Raw genomic sequence first — 23692 nt, forward strand, 5'->3', positions numbered from 1 at the left:
GAAACCCCTGGCATTCCTTGGTTTGCAACCGTAGCACTTCAAGCTTTGCCTCCTCAGTGGTGTGGTATTCTCATGCATCTGAGTCTCTGTATCCTTTTTCTTCTTATAAGAACATAATTTATATTAAATTAAGGGCTCACCCTACTCTGGTATGAACTAATGTTAACTAATTGTATTGAAAATGACCCTATTTCCAAATAGGTTACATTCTGGGGTATTGGGTTTAGGATTTCAACCTGTCTTTTTGTGGGGGGGGGGGGTGGGGAGACACACTTGAACTCATAGCACATTGTGAGTACTCATGTCACTTAAATAAGACTGAAAGTAAATAACAGGATATTTAGGATCCACTTATAGGAATAAATTAAACATTTTGCTGCAACTATGACAAAGTAATATTAAATTATAGGGGTAAATTGTAAGGGCATTCTGATTAGTAAAATAAGACTAAGAACTGGGTTTTCTGAATTTTTGGCAAGTGCTTCCAGTGACTAATCTACCTTGGCTCCCATCAGTAGTGGTAAGTGGAATAGACAGATAAACTTCATCCCACTCTAAGTTCAGTTGACATCCTTTTTTTTTTTTTCTGTCATTTATGTGATTCACAGTGTTTCTCAGGCTAATGTACTTTTAGATGATAATTTAAATTAAACTAGGCTTTTGAACTAAAAAGGCTTTTATAAATTATTATTAAATTTTAGAACAGACATCTCAATTACAAAAAAAAAAAAAAAACAGCCAAAAAACAAAAAACGGGGCACCTGGGTAACCCAGTCACTTAAGCTTACAGCTCTTGACTTTGGCTCAGGTCATGATTTCACAGTTTGTGGGTTCAAGCCCCATATTGGGCTCTGTGATGATAGTGTGGATCCTGCTTGGGATTCTCTCTTCCTCTTCCTCTCTGCCCCTCCCCTCATGTGCTCTGTCCCTCTCTCCAAATAAATAAATAAATAAATAAATAAATAAACCCCAAAACATAAAATGAATCTTAATGTCCTTACCTCTAAAATAAAGAGAAAAATCATACCTGAGCATTTCATAGACTTAAGAGGATTCAATAAGATTATACAAAAGAAAATTCAGTTAATAGTAAATGTTTAAGAATGTTTAAACAATGAATAAATATAAGGAGCATATGTATATAATAATACATATAATATGTTTATAGAACTTATATTTATTTATATAATATATATTTTTACTATATATTTTATTTAATTCCCTTCTAACATACAGTGTAATATTATTTCCAGGTGTACAGCATACAGATTCAACACTTCTATACAACACCCAGGGCTCATCAAAACAAGTGACCTCCTTCAACCCCGTCACCTATTTAACCCATCCCCCCACCCACCTCCTTTCTAGTAATCATCAGTTTGTTCTCTATAATTAAGAGTCTTTTTCTTGGTTTGCCTCTCTCTTTTCTTTTCCCTTTGCTCATCTGTTTTCTTTCTTAAATTCTACATATGAGTGAAATCATATGGTATTTGTCTTTCTCTGACTTATTTCACTTAGCATAATATGCTCTAGCTATATTCACGTTGTTGCAAATGGCAAGATTTCATTCTTTTTATGGCTGAGAATATTCAATTTTATATAAAAATACACCCCGCATCTTCTTCATTCATCAGTCGATGGACACTTCTGTAATTTGGCTATTGTAGATAATGCTGCTAGAAACTTTGGGGTGCGTGTATTTCTTCAGTTAGTATTTGTGTATTCTTTGTGTAAATACCTAGTAGTGCAGCTGCTGGATTTGTAGCATAATATTATTTTTAACTTTTGAGGAAACTCCATACTGTTTTCCAGAGAGGCTGAACCAGTTTGCATTCCCACCAACAGTGCAAAAGGTTTCCCTTTCTCCACATCCTCAGCAACTCCTGATGTTTTTTATGTTGTTGATTTTATCCATTCTGACAGCTGTGAGGTGATATATCATTGTAGTTTTTGATTTGTATTTCCCTAATGATGAGTGAGGCTGAGCATCTTATCATGTGTCTATTAGCCATCTTGATGCCTTCTTTGCAAAAACATCTATTCATGTCTTCTGCCCATTTTTCATTGGATTGTTTTGGGGTGTTGAGTTTTATATGTTCTTTGTATATTGTAGATACTAACCCTTTATCAGGTATGTCATTTGCAAATATCTTCTCCCATTCCATACATTGCCTTTTAGTTTTGTTGATTGTTTTCTTTGCTGTGCAGAAGCTTTTTATCTTAATGAATTCCCAATAGTTTATTTTTGCTTTTGTTTCCCTTGCCTTCAGAGATGTGTCTTGTAAGAAGTTGCTATGGCTGAGGTCAAAGAGATTGCCCCCTGTGTTCTATTCCAGGATTTTGATGGTTTCCTGTCCCACATTTAGGTCTTTAATACATTTTGAATTTATTTTTGTGTTGGTATAAGAAAGTGCTCCAGTTTCATTATTTTGCCTGTAGCTGACCACACCATTTGTTGAAGACACTTTTTCCCATTGGATATTCATTCCTGCTTTGTCAAAGATTAGTTGACCATATAGTTATGGGTTTATTTCTGAGTTTTCTGTTCTGTTCCATTGATCTACTTCTGGTGCCAATACCATACTGCTTTGATTACTATAGCTTTGTAATATAATTTGAAGTCCAGAATTGTGATACCTCTAATTTTGCTTTTCTCATTCAATGTTGCTTTAGCTGTTTGGGATCTTTTGTGGTTGCATACAATTTTAGGATTGCTTGTTCTAGCTCTGAAAAATACTGTTGGTATTTTGATAGGGGTTGCATTAAATGTGTAGATTACTGTAGGTAGTGTAGATAGATCTCTTTTAAGTTTATTTATTTAGAGAGATAGAGACTTCACGAATGGGGCTCAAAATCACCACTATGAGATCATGACCTGAGCCAAAATCAAGAGTCAGAAGCTTATGGGGCGCCTGGGTGGTGCAGTCGGTTGAGCTCAGGCTCAGAGCCTGGAGCCTGTTTCCGATTCTGTGTCTCCCTCTCTCTCTCTGCCCCTCCCCCGTTCATACTCTGTCTCTCTCTGTCCCAAAAATAAATAAACGTTGAAAAAAAAAAATTTTTAAAAAAGAGTCAGAAGCTTAAATGAATGGGCCACCCAGGCTCCCCAGTATAGATATTTTAATGATATTTGTTCTTCTATCCCATGAGCATACAATGTTTATATTTTTAAACTTATATATAATCATATATATGTCAACCCCTTGTTTTTTACATGACTTTATTGAAATATAATTCACATAGCATACAACTCTCTTAAGTAAAGTGTACAGTTTAATGGCTTTAGTACATTCACAGAGTTGTGCAACCCCCATAACAATCAATAATAGAACATTTAAATTACCCCACAAAGAAACCTGGTATCAGTCCCTCACCATCCCTCCCCCAACCTTCCCTAGGCAACAACTAATTACTTTCTCTCTCTATAGACTTGCTTATTCTGAGCATTTAATTTAAATGGAGTCATACAATATGTGGTATTTGGTGATTGGCTTCTTTTACTTATACTCTTCTCAAGGTCTATCCATATTATAGCATGGATCAGTACACCATTCCTTTTTATGGCTGGATAATATACCATTGCATAGATATAATACATTTATTTTTTGTTAACGTTTATTCATTTTTGAGACAGAGAGAGACAGAGTGTGAGTGGGGGAGGAGCAGAGAAAGAGGGAACACAGGATCCCAAGCAGGCTTTAGGCTATGAGCCGCCAGCACAGAGCCTGATACAGGGCTCAAATCCACAAACCGCAAGATCATGACCTGAGCCAAAGTCAGATTCCTAACCAACTGAGCCACCCAGGCACCCCGATGTATTACATTTTTTAATCTATTTTTCAGGGAATGGACACTTGTTCTGTTCTCCCTTTTGGCTCTTATGAACAATGCAGATATGACCACATTTTGTGTAGGTATGTTTTAATTTACCTTATGTATATACCTTGAAGTGGAATTACTGAGTTAATTAGTAATTCTATGTTTAACTTTCTGAAGAATTCCAGACTACTTTATTTTAGTATTTTTTTTAATATTTTTATTTATTTTTGAGAGAGTGAGAGAGAGAGAGAGAGAGAGAGAGCACAAGCAGGGAAGGGGCAGAGAGAGAGGGAGACCCAGAATCCGAAGCAGGCTCCAGGCTCCAAGCTGTCAGCACAGAGCCCGACACGGGGCTCAAACCCATGAACAGTGAGATCATGACCTGAGATGAAATCGGACGTTTAAACGACTGAGCCGCCCAAGCGACCCTATTTTAGTATTCTTAATTGTTGTTTTTTTTTTATTCTCAGGTTAGTTAACATACAGTGTAGTCTTGGCTTCAGGAATAGAACCCAGTGATCCATCTCTTACATATGATAGCCAGTGCTCATCCCAACAAGTGCCCTCCTTATGCCCATCACTCGTTTACCCCACCCTGCCATGCCCCATTCCCATCAAGCCTCAGTTCTCTGTATTTGAGTCTCTTATCGCTTGCCTCCCTGTATTTTTCCTTCCCTTCCACTCTGTTCATCTATTTCTCAAATTCTACATATGACTGAAATCATATGGTATCTTTTGCTGACTTGATTATTTTACTTAGCATAATACCCTCCAGTTTCATCCACATTGTTGCAAATGGCAGGATTTCATTCTTTTCCATTGCTGAGTAGTGTTCTACTGTATATATATACAACATCTTCTTAACCCATTCAGACTATTTTTAAAGCAACTGTACCATTTTACATTCTCACCAGCCCTGTAGGATATTTGGAATCTCTCTGTATCCTTGCCAAACCTTGTTATTATCTTTTTGATTATAGACAGTCTAGTGTGGTGAAATTATATCTGGTTGTGGTTTTGATTTGTATTTAACTGATAGCTAATGATGTTGAGAATTATTTCATGTGTTTATTTGATATTTGTATGTTTTATTTGGAGAAATGTCTATTCTGATTCTCTAACCATTTTTTATTGAAGTATGATTGACACACAGTATCTTATTAGTTTCAGGTATACACCATAATGACTCAACACCCCTATATATTATGAAATGATTCACATGACAAGTACAGTCACCATCTGTCACCATATAAAGTGATTATAATATTATCATATTTTGAATGCTGCATACTATATCCTTGTGACTTATCTATTTGATAACTGGAAGCTTACACCCCTTAACTCCCTTCATTCATTTTGTCTGCACCCTCTCCAGCAACCAACAGTTTGTTTACTGTAGCTATGAGTCTATTTCTGTTTTGGTTTTTTAGATTCCACATATAAATGAAATCATATATTTGTGCTTCTCTTACCATCTTCAGCGAGCGCTCTCTAGGTCCACTAATGTTGTCACAAATGTCAGGATTTCATTTTATATTACTGAGTAATATTCTGTGTGCATGTGTGTGTGTACCTCATATACATCTTCCTTATTTATCTATTGAGGGACTCGTGGATTGCTTCCATATCTTGGCTATTGTAAAAAATGCTGCAACAAACATAGGGATACATACATCTATTCAGATTATTATTTTTGTTTTCTTTGGATAAATACCCAGAATTGGAATTGCTGGAACATATGGTAGTTCTGTTAATATTTTTTTTTTGAGGGACATCCATACTGTTTCCCATGGTGACTACACCAATTTACATTCCCATCAGTGGCGTATGAGGGTTTCCTCTTCTCCACATTCTTGCCAGCACCTGTTACTTTTTGTCTTTTTTGATAATAGCCAATCTGACAGGTGTGAGGTGATATCTCATTGTGGTTTTGATTTGCATTTTCCTGATGGTTAGTGATGTTGAGCATCCTTTCATTGCCTGTTGGCCATCTGTATGTCTTTGGAAAAATGTCTGTTCAAGTCCTTTGCTCATTTTTTTATTTTTTAAAGTTTATTAATTAATTTATAGAGATCAAGCATGTGAGTAGGGGAGGAATATATATATATATATATATATATATATAGAGAGAGAGAGAGAGAGAGAGAGAGAGAGAGAGAGAGAGAGAGCGCGTGAGCAGGCAGAGAGAAAGATCCCAAGCAGGCTCCATCCTCAGCCTGAAGCCAAACTTGGGGCTTGACCCACAAACCCATGAAATTGTGACCTGAGCTAAAATCAAGAGTCAGATACTTAACTGACTGAGCCACCCAGGCACCCCTCTCTGCTCATTTTTAGATCAGGTTGTTTGTTTTTGATATTAAATTGTGTAAGTTATTCATATATTTTGGATATCACCCCCTTATCAGATGTATGATTTGCACATATCTTCTCCAATTTATTAGGTTGCCTTTTGAATTTGTTGGTGATTTCCTTCACTGTATAAAATTCTTCAATTTTATGTTATTCCATTTGTTTATTTTAGCTTTTGTTATCCTTGTCTAAGGAGACTTGTCCAAAAAGTATTGCTAAAATTGATGTCATAGAGCTTACTGCCTATGTTTGCTTCTAGGAATTTTATTGTTTCAGGTTTCACGTTCAAATCTTTATTCCATTTTGAGTTTATTGTTGTGTATGGTGTTAAAAAAGTGGTCCAGTTTCATTTGTTTGCATGCAATTGTCTGGTTTTCTTAACAACATTTATTAAAAGATGACTTTTCACTATTGTATATTCTTGCCTTCTTTGTCATAGATTAATCAGCCATATATGTATGAGTTTATATCTGGGCTCTTGAATCTATTCCATGATCTGTGTGTCTATTAGTGTGTCAGCATCATACTGTTTTGATTACTAAAGCTTTATAGTAACTTGAAATCAGGAAACTTTTCCTCTAGCTTTTTGTTTCTCAAGATTGCTCTGGCTATTCAGGGTCTAAAACTATTTTGATAAATAGTTCATTGAATGTAGATTTCTGTGTGTAGCATAGACACTTTAACAATATTAATTCTTCTAGTCTATGAGCACAATATATTTTCCATTTATGTTGTCTTCAATTTATTTTCATCAGTGTTATACAGTTTCAGAATACAGGTATTTCACCTCCTTAAATTTATTCTTACGGATTTTATTCTTTTTGATGCAGTTATAAATGAGATTGTTTTTTCAAATGTATTTTTCTGATAGCTCATTATTAACGTATATCAGTGCAACAGATTTGTGTTCATCCGTATACTGTAACTTTACTGAATTTATTAGTCCTTATTAGTTGTTAAACTTTTTTTGATGGTATCTTTAGGGGTTTCTATATATAGTACCATGCGATCTGCAAATAATGACCATTTTCCTTCTTACCAATTTGGATGCCTTTTTGTGTGTGTGTGTTGTCCATTTTTAATTGGTTTGCCTTTTTATTTTGATTTGTACTTGTTTTTCTTATGTATTAAGATATAACTTTCTTATGAGATCTAGGATTTGCAAATATTTTCTCTGTGTTGTCTTTCCACTTTCTTGATGATACCCTTTGAAGCACAAATACTTTAGTTTTGATGAAGTATAACTTATTAATATATTCTTGTGTTATTTGTGTTGTTGTTATATCCAGGTGGGCCTCCCCTAATTTAACCTTATAGTAGTTTCCTTCTATATTTTCTCTAAATGTGTTATGATCTCAGCTTTTAAATGTAATTCTATGATCTACTTTAACTCAACTTTGTTTATGTTATTAACAAGTGATCTATTATAGATTATACTGTGTCCTCCAGAAAGCTATGTTTCATATTTCAGAATGTGATATTATTCAAAATTAGGGTTATTTCAGGTGCAATTAGTAAATATGAGGTCAAAGTGAACTAAGGTGGGTTTTTAATCCAATATGTGACCTGTTTCCTGACAAGAGGAAAACCTCTTGTAAAGGCAGAAACATACAGGAAGACAACCATATGATGACAGAGATTTAGACTGGAATAACACAATTTGAAGCCAAGGAACATCCAGGATTCTTTTTTTTATCACAGAAGCTAGGAAGAAGCAAGGAAAGAATTCTACCCACAGTCTCAGAACACCAAAACTGCCAACACCCCAATTTCAGATATCCTGTCTCTAGAACGGTGAGAGAATACATTTCTTTTGTTCTTAAGCTAACCAGTTTGCAGTACTTTGTTACAGAAACTCTAGAAAACCACTATAGATTTTGATACCAGGAATTGAGGTGCTACCATTACAAATACCTGAAAATAAGGAGGTATCTTCGGAATTGAAAATGGATAGAGGCTAGAACAATTTTAAGGATTTGATAGAGAAGTTCTAGATTGTCTTGAACTGAATGTTGATAGAAATGTGGATGTTAAAAGTAATTTTGGTGACGGCTCAAAAAGAAGTAAGGAAAACTGTAGGAAAAGCTCTTGTCATCTTAGAAAATACATGTGCCACCAGAAATAGACTGTTGCTAGAAATATGAATGTCAAGGTGCTTCTGTAGAAGACTTGGGTAGAAATGTGGAACATGGTATTTAAAAACTGGAAGAAGGGCTATCCTTATAAAGTGGTATAGAATTTGGCCAAAGTGTGTTTTATTATTCAGTGGTAGATAGTAGAATTTAAGTCATGAGCTTGAATGTGTGGCTGGGGGGATTCCAAGCAAAGTCGGGAAGGTAAGTTTGGTTTCTTTTTGGTGCTCACAGTAAAATGTGAAAGGAAGGAAATAAATTTAGTAAGGAACTATTAAACAAAAGAAATCAGGACTATTTAATTTTAAATTTCTTTCAAATATATTTTCTAAGTTTCTATTTACAAATCTTACTCTTTTGTTGAATTTATTACTATTTTATTTTTTTGGTCTTTGGTAATGGAATTCTCTTAATTTCATTTTCTTACCATTCATTGGTATTGAATAGAATTGCAATTCATTTTCTACATGTTGAACTTGTACCCTAAAAACTTGCTGAAGTCATTTATTAGTTCTATAGTTTGTTTAAATTTTTTTTGTGTTTATTTATTTCTGAGACAGAGTCAGAGCATGAGTGGAGGAGGGGCAGAGAGAGAGGGAGACACAGAATCAGAAGCAGGCTCCAGGCTCTGAGCTGTCAGCACAGAGCCCAATGTGGGGCTTGAACTCACAAACCGTGAGATCATGACCTGAGCTGAAGTCAGTGTCTCAACCGACTGAGCCACCCAGGCGCCCCAAGTTCTATAGTTTGTTTAAGGCAGGTGCTTTAAGATTTTTATCTTCAAATTTATGTCCACTGCAAATAGAGGTAGTTTTACCTCTTTTTTTAAATTTCCATGCCTAATTTGCATGGCAAGAACCTGATAGGATGTTGAACAGACATTCTTATCTTCCGGATTTTAGGAGAAAATAATTCAGTTTTTATTCATTACATATACTATTGGCTCCAGGTTTTGCTAGATGACCTTTAACAGATTGAGGAAGTTTCTTTCTATTCCTAGTTTGTTGAATGTTTTTAGTATGAGATGGTGTCAGATTTGTCTAATGCTTTCTCTGCAACTCTTAAGATAAGCATTTGCTTTTTGTACTTTATTCTATTGATATGTTATTATGTAATTTTATTTTCAGAAGTTAACTTGCATTCCTATGATAAATTTCATTTGTATAATTCTTACTATATGTTGCCAGATTCAGTTTAAGGATTTTTATTTCAATATTCATAACAGATACTGTTTTGTAACTTTTTAATCTTGTGATATCTTTAACAGATTTTGGTATAAAAATAATAGTGTCTTATAGAGTGAGTCGGTAAGTATACCTTACACTTTCATTTGTTGGAAGAGTTTGCAAATGGATGGTATTAATTCTTCTTTAAATACTTAGTAGAATTCACAGTAGAGTCATGTGGGTATAGCTTTCACTTCTGGGAGTTTTTAAAATTTTTCCACGGAATCTTTAATTGTTATAGATCCATTCCAATTTTCTGTTACCTCTTAAGTCAATTTCCATAGTTTGTGTCTTTCTATAAATTTGCCTGTTTCATCTACATGTTACATTTAAACATGTAAGTTGTTAGAATACATTTCATAATATTACCTTATGATTCCTTTCACTTATGAAAGGTTAACAATGATGTACTCTTTTTCATTCCTGATTTTAGTAACTTCTAGACTTCTCTGTTTTCTTGGTCTTTCCAGCTAAAAGGCTATCGAGTTTGTCAATCTTTCAAATAACCCACTTTTTCTTTTGTTGATTTTTCTCTATTGCTTTTTATTATTGATTTCGTTAATATTAATTTCTACTGATCTGAGATCTTTATCCTTTCTAAATACAGGGGTTTACAACTTTAGTTTCCTTCTAAGCGGTTCTTTGCCACATCTCCTAACTTTAGGATGTTATATTTTTAATTCTTTTCAAAATATTTTCTAATTCTCTTTGTAATCTATTTTTTATTTTAATTCCAGTATAGTTAACATGAAGTATTATGTTTCAAGTGTGTAATATAGTGATTCAACAATTCTATAATCGGTGCTCATCATGATAAGTGCATTTTTTAGTCCCCTTCACCTATTTCACCCATTTCCCCTCTTGTAATCATGTTTATTTTCTTTAGTTAAGAGTCTGTTTTATGGCTTGTCTCTCTCTTTTTAGTTCATTTTTTTTGTTTCCTAAATTCTACATATGAATGAAATCATATCTTTGTGATTTATTTTTGACATATTGAATATTGAGGCGTGTGCTTTTTAATTTCCACATATTTGTGCTTTTCTCCATTTCTTTGTTATTGATTTCTCCTTAAATGCCATTATAGGAAAACTTACTAGGTGTGATTTCAATCTCAATTTATTGAGAATACTTTCATGGCCTAAGTTGTTTTATGGTATATCTTGCAGAATGTCCCACATGTAATTGAGAAAAAAGGAGTATTTCTACTGTCATTATCTATAGGTGTCTGTTAGGTCCAGCTGTTTATGGAGTTGTTCATCTTCCATGTTCTTCCTGATCTTTTGCCTAGGTGTTATGTCCATTAATTAAAGTGTAATATTAAAGTATCCAACTATTGGAACCTGGGTGGCTCAGTCCGTTAAGCATCTGACTTCATCTCAGAAATTAATAAACATAATTTTTTTCTAATAAAGTATACAGCTATTATTTTTGAATTAACAACTTATCCTTCTCTTGTGTCAGTTTTTGTTTCATGTATTTTGGGGCTCTGTTGTTAGGTGTATATATGCTTATAAATGTCATATAGTTCTGTAGATGGAAACTTTTGTCATTATAAAATGTCCCTTTGTCTCTAGTAACATTGGTTTAATATCTATTTTGGCTAATATTGGTATATCCTTCCTGTTTTCAAATTCTTGCTGTTTCCGTGATACATTATTTTTTCAACTTATTTTTATCTTATAATAAAATATTTACTGTAAACAGCATATATGAGAACTTTTAAAATCTAGACTAACAATTTGTACCTTTTGATAGGATGGTTAGGCCAGTTGCAATGTTATTGACATAGTTAGATGTACATTTGCCATTGTACTTTTTGTTTCCTCTGTCCTTTTTCTTCCACTTTTCCTCCTTCACTGATTTCTTTTGCATGAAGTGAATATTTTTTTGTATAATATTTTCTTTTTTTTTCAATGTATGAAGTTTGTTGTCAAATTGGTTTCCATACAACACCCAGTGCTCATCCCAAAAGGTGCCCTCCTCAATACCCATCACCCACCCTCCCCTCCCTCCCACCCCCCATCAACCCTCAGTTTGTTCTCAGTTTTTAACAGTCTCTTATGCTTTGGCTCTCTCCCACTCTAACCTCCTTTTTTTTTTCCTTCCCATCCCCCATGGGTTTCTGTTAAGTTTCTCAGGATCCACATAAGAGTGAAAACATAGGGTATCTGTCTTTCTCTGTATGGCTTATTTCACTAAGCATAACACTCTCCAGTTCCATCCATGTTGCTACAAAGGGCCATATTTCATTCTTGCTCATTGCCACGTAGCATTCCATTGTGTATATAAACCACAATTTCTTTATCCATTCATCAATTGATGGACATTTAGGTTCTTAACATAATTTGGCTATTGTTGAGAGTGCTGCTATAGACATTGGGGTACAAGTGCCCCTATGCATCAGTACTCCTGCATCCCTTGGGTAAATTCCTAGCAGTGCTATTGTTGGTCATAGGGTAGGTCCATTTTTAAATTTTTTGAGGAACCTCCACACTGTTTTCCAGAGTGGCTGCACCAGTTTGCATTCCAACCAACAGTGCAAGAGGGTTCCCGTTTCTCCACATCCTCTCCAGCATCTATAGTCTCCTGATTTGTTCATTTTGGCCACTCTGACTGGCGTGAGGTGATATCTGAGTGTGGTTTTGATTTATATTTCCCTGATGAGGAGTGACGTTGAGCATCTTTTCATGTGCCTGTTGGCCATCCGGATGTCTTCTTTAGAGAAGTGTCTATTCATGTTTTCTGCCCATTTCTTCACTGGGTTATTTGTTTTTCGGGTATGGAGTTTGGTGAGCTCTTTATAGATTTTGGATACTAGCCCTTTGTCCGATATGTCATTTGCAAATGTCTTTTCCATTCTGTTGGTTGCCTTTTAGTTTTGTTGGTTGTTTCCTTTGCTGTGCAGAAGCTTTTTATCTTCAAAAGGTCCCAGTAGTTCATTTTTGCTTTTAATTCCCTTGCCTTTGGGGATGTGTTGAGTAAGAGATTGCTGCGGCTGAGGTCAGAGAGGTCTTTTCCTACTTTCTCCTCAAGGGTTTTGATGGTTTCCTGTCTCACATTCAAGTCCTTTATCCATTTTTAGTTTATTTTTGTGAATGGTGTGAGAAAGTGGTCTAGTTTCAACCTTCTGCATGTTACTGTCCAGTTCTCCCAGCACCATTTGTTAAAGAGGCTGTCTTTTTTCCATTGGATGTTCTTTCCTGCTTTGTCAAAGATGAGTTGGCCATACGTTTGTGGGTCTAGTTCTGGGGTTTCTATTCTATTCCATTGGTCTATGTGTCTGTTTTTGTACCGATACCATGCTGTCTTGATGATGACAGCTTTGTAGTAGAGGCTAAAGTCTGGGATTGTGATGCCTCCTGCTTTGGTCTTCTTCTTCAAAATTACTTTGGCTATTTGGGGTCTTTTGTGGTTCCATATAAATTTTAGGAATGCTTATTCTAATTTTGAGAAGAATGCTGGTGCAATTTTGATTGGATTGCATTGAATGTGTAGATAGCTTTGGGTAGTATTGACATTGTAACAATATTTATTCTTCCAATCCATGAGCACAGAATGTTTTTTCTATTTCTTTCTATCTTCTTCAATTTCCTTCATAAGCTTTCTATAGTTTTCAGCATACAGATCTTTTACATCTTTGGTTAGATTTATTCCTAGGTATTTTATGCTTCTTGGTGCAATTGTGAATGGGATCAGTTTCTTTATTTGTCTTTCTGTTGCTTCATTGTTAGCGTATAAGAATGCAACTGATTTCTGTACATTGTTTTTGTATCCTGCAACTTTGCTAAATTCATGTATCAGTTCTAGCAGACTTTTGGTGGAGTCTATCGGATTTTCCATGTATAATACCATGTCATCTGCAAAAAATGAAAGCTTAACTTCATCTTTGCCAATTTTGATGCCTTTGTTTTCCTTTTGTTGTCTGATTGCTGATGCTACAACTTCCAACACTATGTTAAACAATAGCAGTGAGAGTGGACATCCCTGTCGTGTTCCTGATCTCAGGGAAAAAGCTCTCGGTTTTTCCCCATTGAGGATGATGTTAGCTGTGGGCTTTTCATAAATGGCTTTTATGATCTTTAAGTATGTTCCTTCTATCCCGACTTTCTCCAGGGTTTTTATTAAGAAACGTTGCTGAATTTTGTCAAAGGCCTTTTCTGCATTGATTGACAAGATCATATGGTTCTTTTCTTTTATTAATGTGATGTATCACATTGATTGATTTGCGAATGTTGAACCAGCCCTGCATCCCAGGAATGAATCCCACTTGATCATGGTGAATAATTCTTTTTATATGCTGTTGAATTCGATTTGCTAGTATCTTATTGAGAATTTTTGCATCCATATTCATCAGGGATATTGGCCTGTAGTTCTCTTTTTTTACTGGGTCTCTGTCTGGCTTAGGAATCAAAGTAATACTGGCTTCATAGAATGAGTCTGGAAGTTTTCCTTCCCTTTCTATTTCTTGGAATAGCTTGAGAAGGATAGGTATTATCTCTGCTTTAAACATCTGGTAGAACTCCATTGGGAAGCCATCTGGTCCTGGACTCTTATTTGTTGGGAGATTTTTGATGACTGATTCAATTTCTTCGCTGGTTATGGGTCTGTTCAAGCTTTCTCTTTCCTCCTGATTGAGTTTTGGAAGCGTGTGGTTGTTTAGGAATTTGTCCATTCTTCCAGGTTGTCCAGTTTGTTGGTATATAATTTTTCATAGTATTCCCTGATAATTGCTTGTATCTCTGAGGGATTGGTTGTAATAATTCCATTTTCATTCATGATTTTATCTATTTGGGTCATCTTCCTTTTCTTTTTGAGAAGCCTGGCTGGAAGTTTATCAATTTTGTTTATTTTTTCAGAAAACCAACTCTTGGTTTCGTTGATCTGCGCTACAGTTTTTTAGATTCTATATTGTTTATTTCTGCTCTGATCTTTATTATTTTTCTTCTTCTGCTGGGTTTAGGCTGTCTTTGTTCTGCTTCTATTTCCTTTAGGTGTGCTGTTAGATTTTGTATTTGGGATTTTTCTTGTTTCTTGAGATAGGCCTGGATTGCAATGTATTTTCCTCTCAGGACTGCCTTTGCTGCATCCCAAAGCATTTCTTTTCTTGTATTTTCATTTTTGTTTATTTCCATATATTTTTTTAATTTCTTCTCTAATTGCCTGGTTGACCCACTCATTCGTTAGTAGGGTGTTCTTTAACCTCCATGCTTTTGGAGGTTTTCCAGACGTTTTTCTGTGGTTGATTTCAAGCTTCATAGCATTGTGGTCTGAAAGTATGCATGGTATAATTTCAATTCTGGTAAACTTATGGAGGGCTGTTTTGTGACCCAGTATATGATCTATCTTGGAGAATGTTCCATGTGCACTCGAGAAGAAAGTATATTCTGTTGCTTTGGGATGCAGAGTTCTAAATACATCTGTCAAGTCCATCTGATCCAATGTCTCATTCAGGGCCCTTGTTTCTTTATTGATCGTGTGTCTAGATGATCTATCCATTTCTGTAAGTGGGGTGTTAAAGTCCCCTGCAATTACCACATTCTTATCAATAAGGTTGCTTATGTTTGTGAGTAATTGTTTTATATATTTGGGGGCTCCCGTATTCGGTGCAGAGACATTTATAATTGTTAGCTCTTCCTGATGGATAGATCCTGTGATTATTATATAATGCCCTTCTTCATTTCTTGTTACAGCCTTTAATTTAAAGTCTAGTTTGTCTGATATAAGTATGGCTACTCCAGCTTTCTTTTGACTTCCAGTGACATGATAAATAGTTCTCCATCCCCTCACTCTCAATCTAAAGGTGTCTTCAGTTCTAAAATAAGTCTCTTGTAGACAGCAAATAGATGGGTCTTGTTTTTTTATCCATTCTGATACCCTATGTCTTTTGATTGGCGCATTTAGTCCATTTACATTCAGTGTTATTATAGAAAGATAGGTTTAGAGTCATTGTGATGTCTGTAGGTTTCATGCTTGTAGCGATGTCTCTGGTACTTTGTCTCACAGGATCCCCCTTAGGATCTCTTGTAGGGCTGGTTTAGTGGTGACAAATTCCTTCAGTTTTTGTTTGTTTGGGAAGACCTTTATCTCTCCTTCTATTCTAAATGACAGACTTGCTGGATAAAGGATTCTTGGCTGCATATTTTTTCTGTTCATCACATGGAAGATCTCCTGCCATTCCTTTCTGGATGCCAAGTTTCAGTAGTGAGATCGGTCACGAGTGTTATAGGTCTCCCTTTATATGTTAGAGCACGTTTATCTCTAGCTGCTTTCAGAATTTTCTCTTTATCCTTGTATTTTGCCAGTTTCACTATGATATGTCACACAAAAGATCGATTCAAGTTACGTCTGAAGGGAGTTCTCTGTTCCTCTTGGATTTCAATGCCTTTTTCCTTCCCCAGATCCGGGAAGTTCTCAGCTGTTATTTTTTCAAGTACACCTTCAGCACCTTTCCCTCTTTCTTCCTCCTTTGGAATACCAATTATGCGTATATTATTTCTCTTTAGTGTATCACTTAGTTCTCTAATTTTCCCCTCATACTCCTGGATTTTTTTATCTCTCTTTTTCTCAGCTTCTTCTTTTTCCATAATTTTATCTACTAGTTCACCTATTCTCTCCTCTGCCTCTTCAATCCGAGCCGTGGTTGTCTCCATTCTATTTTGCAGCTCATTGATAGCATTTTTTAGCTCCTCCTGGCTGTTGCTTAGTCCCTTGATCTCTGTAGCAATAGATTCTCTGCTGTCCTTTATACTGTTTTCAAGCCCAGTGATTAATTTTATGACTATTATTCTAAATTCACTTTCTGTTATATTGTTTAAATCGTTTTTGATCAGTTCGTTAGCTATTGTTGTTTCCTGGACGTTTTTCTGAGGGGAATTCTTCGTGTCGTCATTTTGGATAGACCCTGGAGTGGTGCAGAACTGCAGGGCACTTCCCCTGTGCTGTCTTGAATAACTTGCGTTGGTGGGTGGGGCCGCAGTCAGACCTGATATCTGCCCCCAGCCCACCGCTGGGGCCAGTCAGACTGGTGTGTGCCTTCTCTTCCCCTCTCCTAGGGGCGGGATTCATTGTGGGCTGGCGTGGCCCATCTGGGCTACTTGCACAGTTCCAGACTTATGGTGCTGGTGATCTGGTGTATTATCTGGGATGGATCAGCAAGGTGCACAGGGGCGGGAGGGGCAGGCTCAGCTCAATTTTCCTTCTGAGATCCGCTTTCGGGAGGGGCCCTGCTGCACTGGGAGGGAGTCAGACCCACCGGAAGGATGGGTCTGCAGAAGCACAGCGTTGGGTGTTTGTGCAGTGCAAGCAAGTTCCCTGGCAGGAACTGCTTCCCTTTGGGATTTTGGCTGGGGGATGGGTGAGGGAGATGGCACTGGTGAGCACCTTTGTTCCCCGCCAAGCTGAGGTCTGTTTTCCTGGGGCTCAGCAACTCTCCCTCCCATTGTCCTCCAGCCCTCCCGTTCTCTGAGCAGAACTGTTAGCTTATAACCTTCCAGATGTCAAGTCCCACTTGCTGTCGAAACACACTCCATCTGGCCCCTCTGCTTTTGCAAGCCAGACTCGGGGGCTCTGCTTGGCCGGTGGGCCACCCCTCCGCCCTGGCCTCCTCCCACCAGTCCATGTAGTGCGCACCGCCTCGCTGCCCTTCCTACCCTCTTCCATGGGCCTCTCGTCTGCACTTGGCTCTGGAGACTCCGTTCTGCTAGTCTTCTGGCGGTTTTCTGGGTTACTTAGGCAGGTGTAGGTGGAATCTAAGTGATCAGCAGGACACACAGTGAGCCCAGCATCCTCCTACACTGCCATCTTCCCAGGATCCCCTGTATAATATTTTCTTTAAAAAATTTAAATATGTATTTTTTGCTTTTCCCAAATTATTGCTCTAGGGTTTAGTTTATACTCCATAATTTATCAAAATCTACTTCAGATTGATACTAACTTAATATTAGTAAGATATAGAAATATTATTCATATATAGCTCTATTCTTTATTCAATCATTTTGTGTTATATATGTATACATGTAACACAACACATTTTTATAAATATTATTTCATATAGTTTTATAATTTATAAAAGCTGGGATAAAGTTAAGCAAGAATATATAGAAAATAGTTTATTATATTAACCATCATGGTTCTGGTTATCTTCCTTTGTTCCTGTGGATTTATAGTGTCATTTCCTTATTCCAGCACAACTTTGTTCCCTCTTCATCTCCTTTGCACAATTATTGTTAGTTACAATAATGTTCCATATGGTATGGCCCCAATACTGCAATTATATACATATTATTTTGTACAATAAAAAATGTTTTAACATTTATTCATTTTTGAGAGACAGAGAGAAACAGAGCATGAGCAGGACGGGGGGGCAGAGAGAGAGGGAGACACAGAATCTGAAGCAGGCTCCAGGCTCTGAACTGGCAGCACAAAGCCTGATGTGTGGCTTGAACTCACAAACCATGAGATCATGACCTGAGCCGAAGTCGGATGCTTACCTGAGTCACCCAGGCACCCCTGTACTTTTTTTTTTTTTTAATTTAAATCCAAGTTAGTTAGTATACAGTGCAATAATGGTTTCAGGAATAGAAATTAGTGATTCATCACTTGTAACACCCACCCATCCCTCCACCCAATTACCCTCCAGCAACCTTCAGTTTGTTCTCTGTATTTGAAAGTCTCTTATGGTTTGCCTCCCTCTTTGTTTTTATCTTATTTTTCCTTCCCCTCCCCTATGTTCACCTGTTGTGTTTCTTAAATTCCACATATGATTGAAATCATATGATATTTATGTTTATCTGATTTATTTTGCTTAGCATAATACATTCTAGTTCCACCCATGTTGTTGCAAATGGCAAGATTTCATTCTTTTTGATTTTCAAGTAATATTCAATTGTATATACATACCACATCTTCTTTATTATCTGTTCATTAGTGGACATCTGGACATCATGGACATTCCATAATTTGGCTATTTTTGATAGTTCTCTATAATTTTTTTTTATTTTTTTAATGTTTATTTATTTTTGAGAGAGAGAGATGGAGAATGAGCAGGGGAGGACAGAGAGAGAAAGAGATACAGAATCCGAAGCAGGCTCCAGGCTCTGAGCTGTCAGCACAGAGCCTGACATGGGGCTCAAACCCACAAACTGTGAGATCATGACCTGAGCTGAAGTCAGTTGCTTAACTGACTGAACCACCAGGTGCCCCTAGTGCTCTATAAATATTGAGGTGCAAGTGTCCCTTCAAATCAGCATTTTTATATCCTTTGGATAAATACCTAGTAGTGCAATTGCTAGGTCATAGGTAACCTCTATTTTTAATTTTTTGAGGAAACTCCACACTGTTTACAGAGTGGCTGCACCAGCTTGCATTCTCACGAATAGTGAAAAAATGTTCCCCTTTCTCTGCATCCTCATCAACATCAATTGTATCCTGTGTTGTTCATTTTAGCCATTGTGACAGGCTTGAGGTTGTATCTCATTGTGGTTTTGATTGTATCTTCCTGATGATGAGTGAAGTTGAGCATCTTCTCATATGTCTGTTAGCCATATGGAAGTCGTCTTTAGAAAAGTGTCTGTTCATGTCTTTTGCCCATTTCGTCACTGGGTTATTTGTGGGGGGGGGATGTTGAGTTTGATAAATTCTTTATAGTTTTGAACACAACCCTTTATCTGATATGTCATTTGCAAATATCTTTTCCCATTCTCTCAGTTGCCTTTTGGTTTTGATGATTGTTTGCTGTGCAGGTTTTTATCTTGATGAATAATAATAGTGGAAAATTGGACATTTAGATTATATATTTTATCAATTTTTGATACTCTTTCCATCTCCCTAAGACTCACTGGAGACATTTCTCATAAGAAGTTGCTATAACTGAGGTCAAAGAGGTTGCTGCCTGATTTCTCCTCTAGGATTTTAATGGTTTCCTGTCTCATATTTAGGTCTTTCATCCATTTTGAGTTTTTTTTTTTTATGTATTGTGTAAGAAAGTGGTTCAGGTTCATTTCTTTGCATGTTACTGTCCAGTTTTCCCAGTACCATTTGCTGAAAAGACTTTTTTCCCATTGGATATTCCTTCAAGTTTTTCCATTGGATATTCTAACTGCTTTGTCAAAAATTAGTTGGCAATGCATTTGTAGGTCCATTCTGGATTCTCTATTCTGTCCCACTCATCTATGTGTTTTTGTGTCAGTACCATACTGTCTTGATGATTACAGCTTTTTAATGCAGCTTGAAGTTTAGAATTGTGATACCTTCAGTCTTAGTTTTCTTGTTCAACATTGGTATTTGTAGTCGTTTGTAGTTCAATACAAACTTTAGAATTGTTTGTTCTAGCTTTGTGAAGAATGCTGGTATATTATTTTTATAGAATTGAACTGAATATATAGATGGCTTGGTATGGTATCGACATTTTAACAATATTTGTTCTTCCAACCCATGAGCATGGAATATTTTTCCATTTTTTGGTGTCTTTCTCAATTTCTTCCATAAACTTTCTATAGATTTCAGAGTACAAATCTTTTACCTCTTTGATTAAGTTTATTCCTAGGTATTTTACGGCTTTCAGTGCAATTGTAAATGAGATTGATTCCGTGATTTCTCTTTTTGCTGCTTCATTATTTGTGTATAGAAATGCAACCCTTTTCTGTACATTGATTTTATATCCTACAACTTTACTGAATTCATGTATCAGTTCTAGCATTTTTTTTTGTAGAGGCTTTTTAAAATCTGTTGAGAGGATATACACATTCATATTCAAAACTACATGATTGCCTTTACCAATGGATTTCATTATCTTCAATGGTCATTGTTTTCACTCTGAGGGACATTCTCTGAAAGACATTATTTGTTGTTTTTATAAGATGGGTTTAGAAATAAATTATTTTTTATCTCTGTCTTTATGTTGCCTCTGTCCTCATACATTTATTTACATAAATAATATTCCTTTAGTTTCTTGAAAATATTTATAAAATCTATTTGGAAGCATATTTTAAGTCCACCATCTGGACTCTCTCACAGACATTTTCTGTTGCCTATACATTTTTCTCCATCATCCTCTGCAGGTTTCAAAATTAATAGTGGCAAATGGGACATTTAGATTACGTATTTTATCAATTTTTGATACTCTTCCACTCTCCCTAAGACTCACTGGAGTTGTTTATTTGTTTAGTGACTTGGCCATAATATTTTAGTGAGGTGTATTTTCTCCACAATATGAAGCCTATGATGTTACCCCTCATAGTATACAGTCTTGGCTTATTCACAGTTACTCTGAGATGACAGCAATTTCTCCTTGACACTTTCATCCCCTCTTATCTCTCCTTTTAGTTATTTGCCTCTGTTTGTGTCATATGCACCTTTTAGGCTCTATAAATTTCTAGATAATTGCTCTATTGTTCCACTGCCTGATCCAGTTAAATTTGGTACACTTTGCACAGGTAAATTTTGAGGCCTGTGAGATTTGTTTTGAAACTAGGAGACCTCTTCTTAGCTTTGTTGCTCCCTGATACTCCCTGGTAAACTAACTGGCTTATTATTTAGTTTATTATTCTCATGGAGTTTTCCATATTTTTTTAATTGCTTGTCTCCAAAATATCCATTGTTTTAAAAAAATGACATTTAGGCTTGAGCATCTCTACCTTCTTTTCCAAAGCCAGTACGTTTGTTTTGTTTTGTTTTCCTATTCTAATGGCTTGCTTTTCTCTGTGTAACACATCTCTGAGCTACTAATCTGGAGATGAGGGCAGAGACAGTGAAACATGTCTCTTTGGGTGACATCTGGTTTATAAATGGGACACTAGACAAGGTGGTAGTTCCTGGTCTTCTTCATTTGCCTCTTGCAGGCTGGATCCTCCAATTAGTTAGTGAGTCGAAGCAAGGGAAATTAGGGCCCCAGGTTTTTTAGTTTTTCAGGGCTGGAATAGAGCCTCTGTCACATGTTTTGAGATTAAGGAGTAATGGGGGTTTCTGACTTCATCATTGTAGTTCTCTAAAATCACAGATCTGAGTGAGATGAGAAGTGTTCGTGGTCTATCCCATTCTACAGTTGATTTTTAGTCTTTTACTGAAAGGGAAAAAGAAACCATATTGTTGGTCACACACTTTGCTGGAGTGGAGCTTCTCCAACATTAAGGTAGGGTTGAAGGAGGGATCTTTTTTTGACTGACATATTGTCTTTGAGCCAAGACTTAGGAGATTTTATTGAATACGTGTTTTTGTTATCTGTTCAATGGCCTTAGGACAATTTCCAGAGATTTTTAAGTGACTGCCTTGTAAATAATTCTTACAATTATGGCTGTTGCAGTAGAAAACATATCCATGAAGCTTTTCATGCAATTATTTTATTTTATTTAAAAAAATTATGTTTATTCATTTTTGAAAGACAGAGACAGAGCACAAGCAGGGGTGGGGCAGAGAGAAAGGGGGACACAGAATCTGAAGCAGGCTCCAGTGCCTGAGCTGTCAGCACCGGAGCCTGATGCGGAGCTCAAACTCACAAACCGCGAGATCATGACCTGAGCTGAAGTCGGACACCCAACTGACTGAGCCACCCAGGTGCCCCATGCAATTATGAGGCAGAATCATCTTAAATCCATGTTTAATATCTATGCTAAATATAGAATTCTAGCCAACATATTTTAAAATTAGATTTAAGGCTAGCCTTCAATAATCTTAATTTGTTGTCTCTTCTGGTACCTAGACTCATTCACTGCCATAACTTCCAACTGACAGCTGATCTTTTCTATTCAAGGAGATTCATATATATTGCCTACCTTGGATTTGGCTGCCTTTGCCTTTTGTAATGCCTATACATAAATTCCCCAACTAACCACTAATCAGTATTGACCCAAATGTAAGGATACGTCGACGCTCCTATTCAACAGAAAGGAGTTACAGAAGATACAGACCTTCCACCCTCAGCAACCTCAAAGATTTAAAGGTCATAATTGTTCAGGGAGGAAAGTGATGAAGAGAACAAAGGCAAGAGAAAAAATTAAATCTCCTTACAACTTGCAGCCCAATGATAAATACCTGAATCACGCAGAGTATAGCATTCCTCAAGGAACTCATGGCTGACTTAATGTTGATGTTTTGCTAGGGACTAAAAGCAACCTTGACCATACCCAGACCTCCAGGATCCTATAAGTCTTCTTTAACATATGGAAATACCTTAAAGACTTCTATTATCTCTACCTTCTTCCAACTTAAAGTGTATAATCAATTGTTCCTCAAAATCACAGTGCAGCTTTTTCTGCCCACAGGTCCTGTTGCCATGCTTTAATAAAAACATCCATTTGCAATGAAAAAAAAAATTGCATCAGATTGAAAATTGAAATACACAATTACATAAAATTCTTTCAGAGATTATTTTTCAAAATAACAGAATCCTATTTAAAGTAGAATTGAGTTGCTAAAGGCAGAAAAATAATTTCAATGAAAACTACTAGAAAATACATATATTCTAAAAGTTATCTGTTTAAAGGCATCAGCTATCTGTAGAAGCAGCAATGACTAATGTAGCTAAGTTTTAAGAAGTGAAAATAAATAAGAAAAATGAGCCAATGAGGTTCTCTTTATTAGTTCATTCTCAGATTCTGTAGACACAACAACAGATAGAATATGTACCTTGTCCAGGTGTAGGACTATTGATGTGTATCTTAGAATTCATCAGACACTCAAAGGGACAATCTCAGGTGGCAGAGAATTGGATTTGCATTTCTACAGAGTTTTGGCAAGTTACAAAGATCACACAATGCAGGAAAAAAGTTTTTCAACCAAATACCCTGAATCAATGGGATATCCACATTAATCTATCTACCAGAACTTTGATACATATACCATACCTTATAAAACTTTAATGCAACATATTGCCTATACATAGAAGTAAAACCAAAAACTATAAATTTTCTAAGGGAAAATAGAGGAGAATATGTAGGTTACCCATGGTTAAGCAAAAATATCTTAGATATTATGCTAAAAACATGATCTACAAAAGTGCAAATGGATAAATTGTATTTCACAAAATTAAAAACTTTTGCTCTTTGAAAGACACCATTAACAACAGTATGTAAAAATGAAAAACCACACGCTGGGACAAAGTATTTTCAAAACACATATCTTATAAAGAGTTTATTTATTTTCAAATTTAAAAAAGTAATTCTCAAAGCTCAATAA

Source organism: Leopardus geoffroyi, chromosome C1 (assembly GCF_018350155.1).
Source record: "Leopardus geoffroyi isolate Oge1 chromosome C1, O.geoffroyi_Oge1_pat1.0, whole genome shotgun sequence".
NCBI classification, from domain to species: domain Eukaryota; kingdom Metazoa; phylum Chordata; class Mammalia; order Carnivora; family Felidae; genus Leopardus; species Leopardus geoffroyi.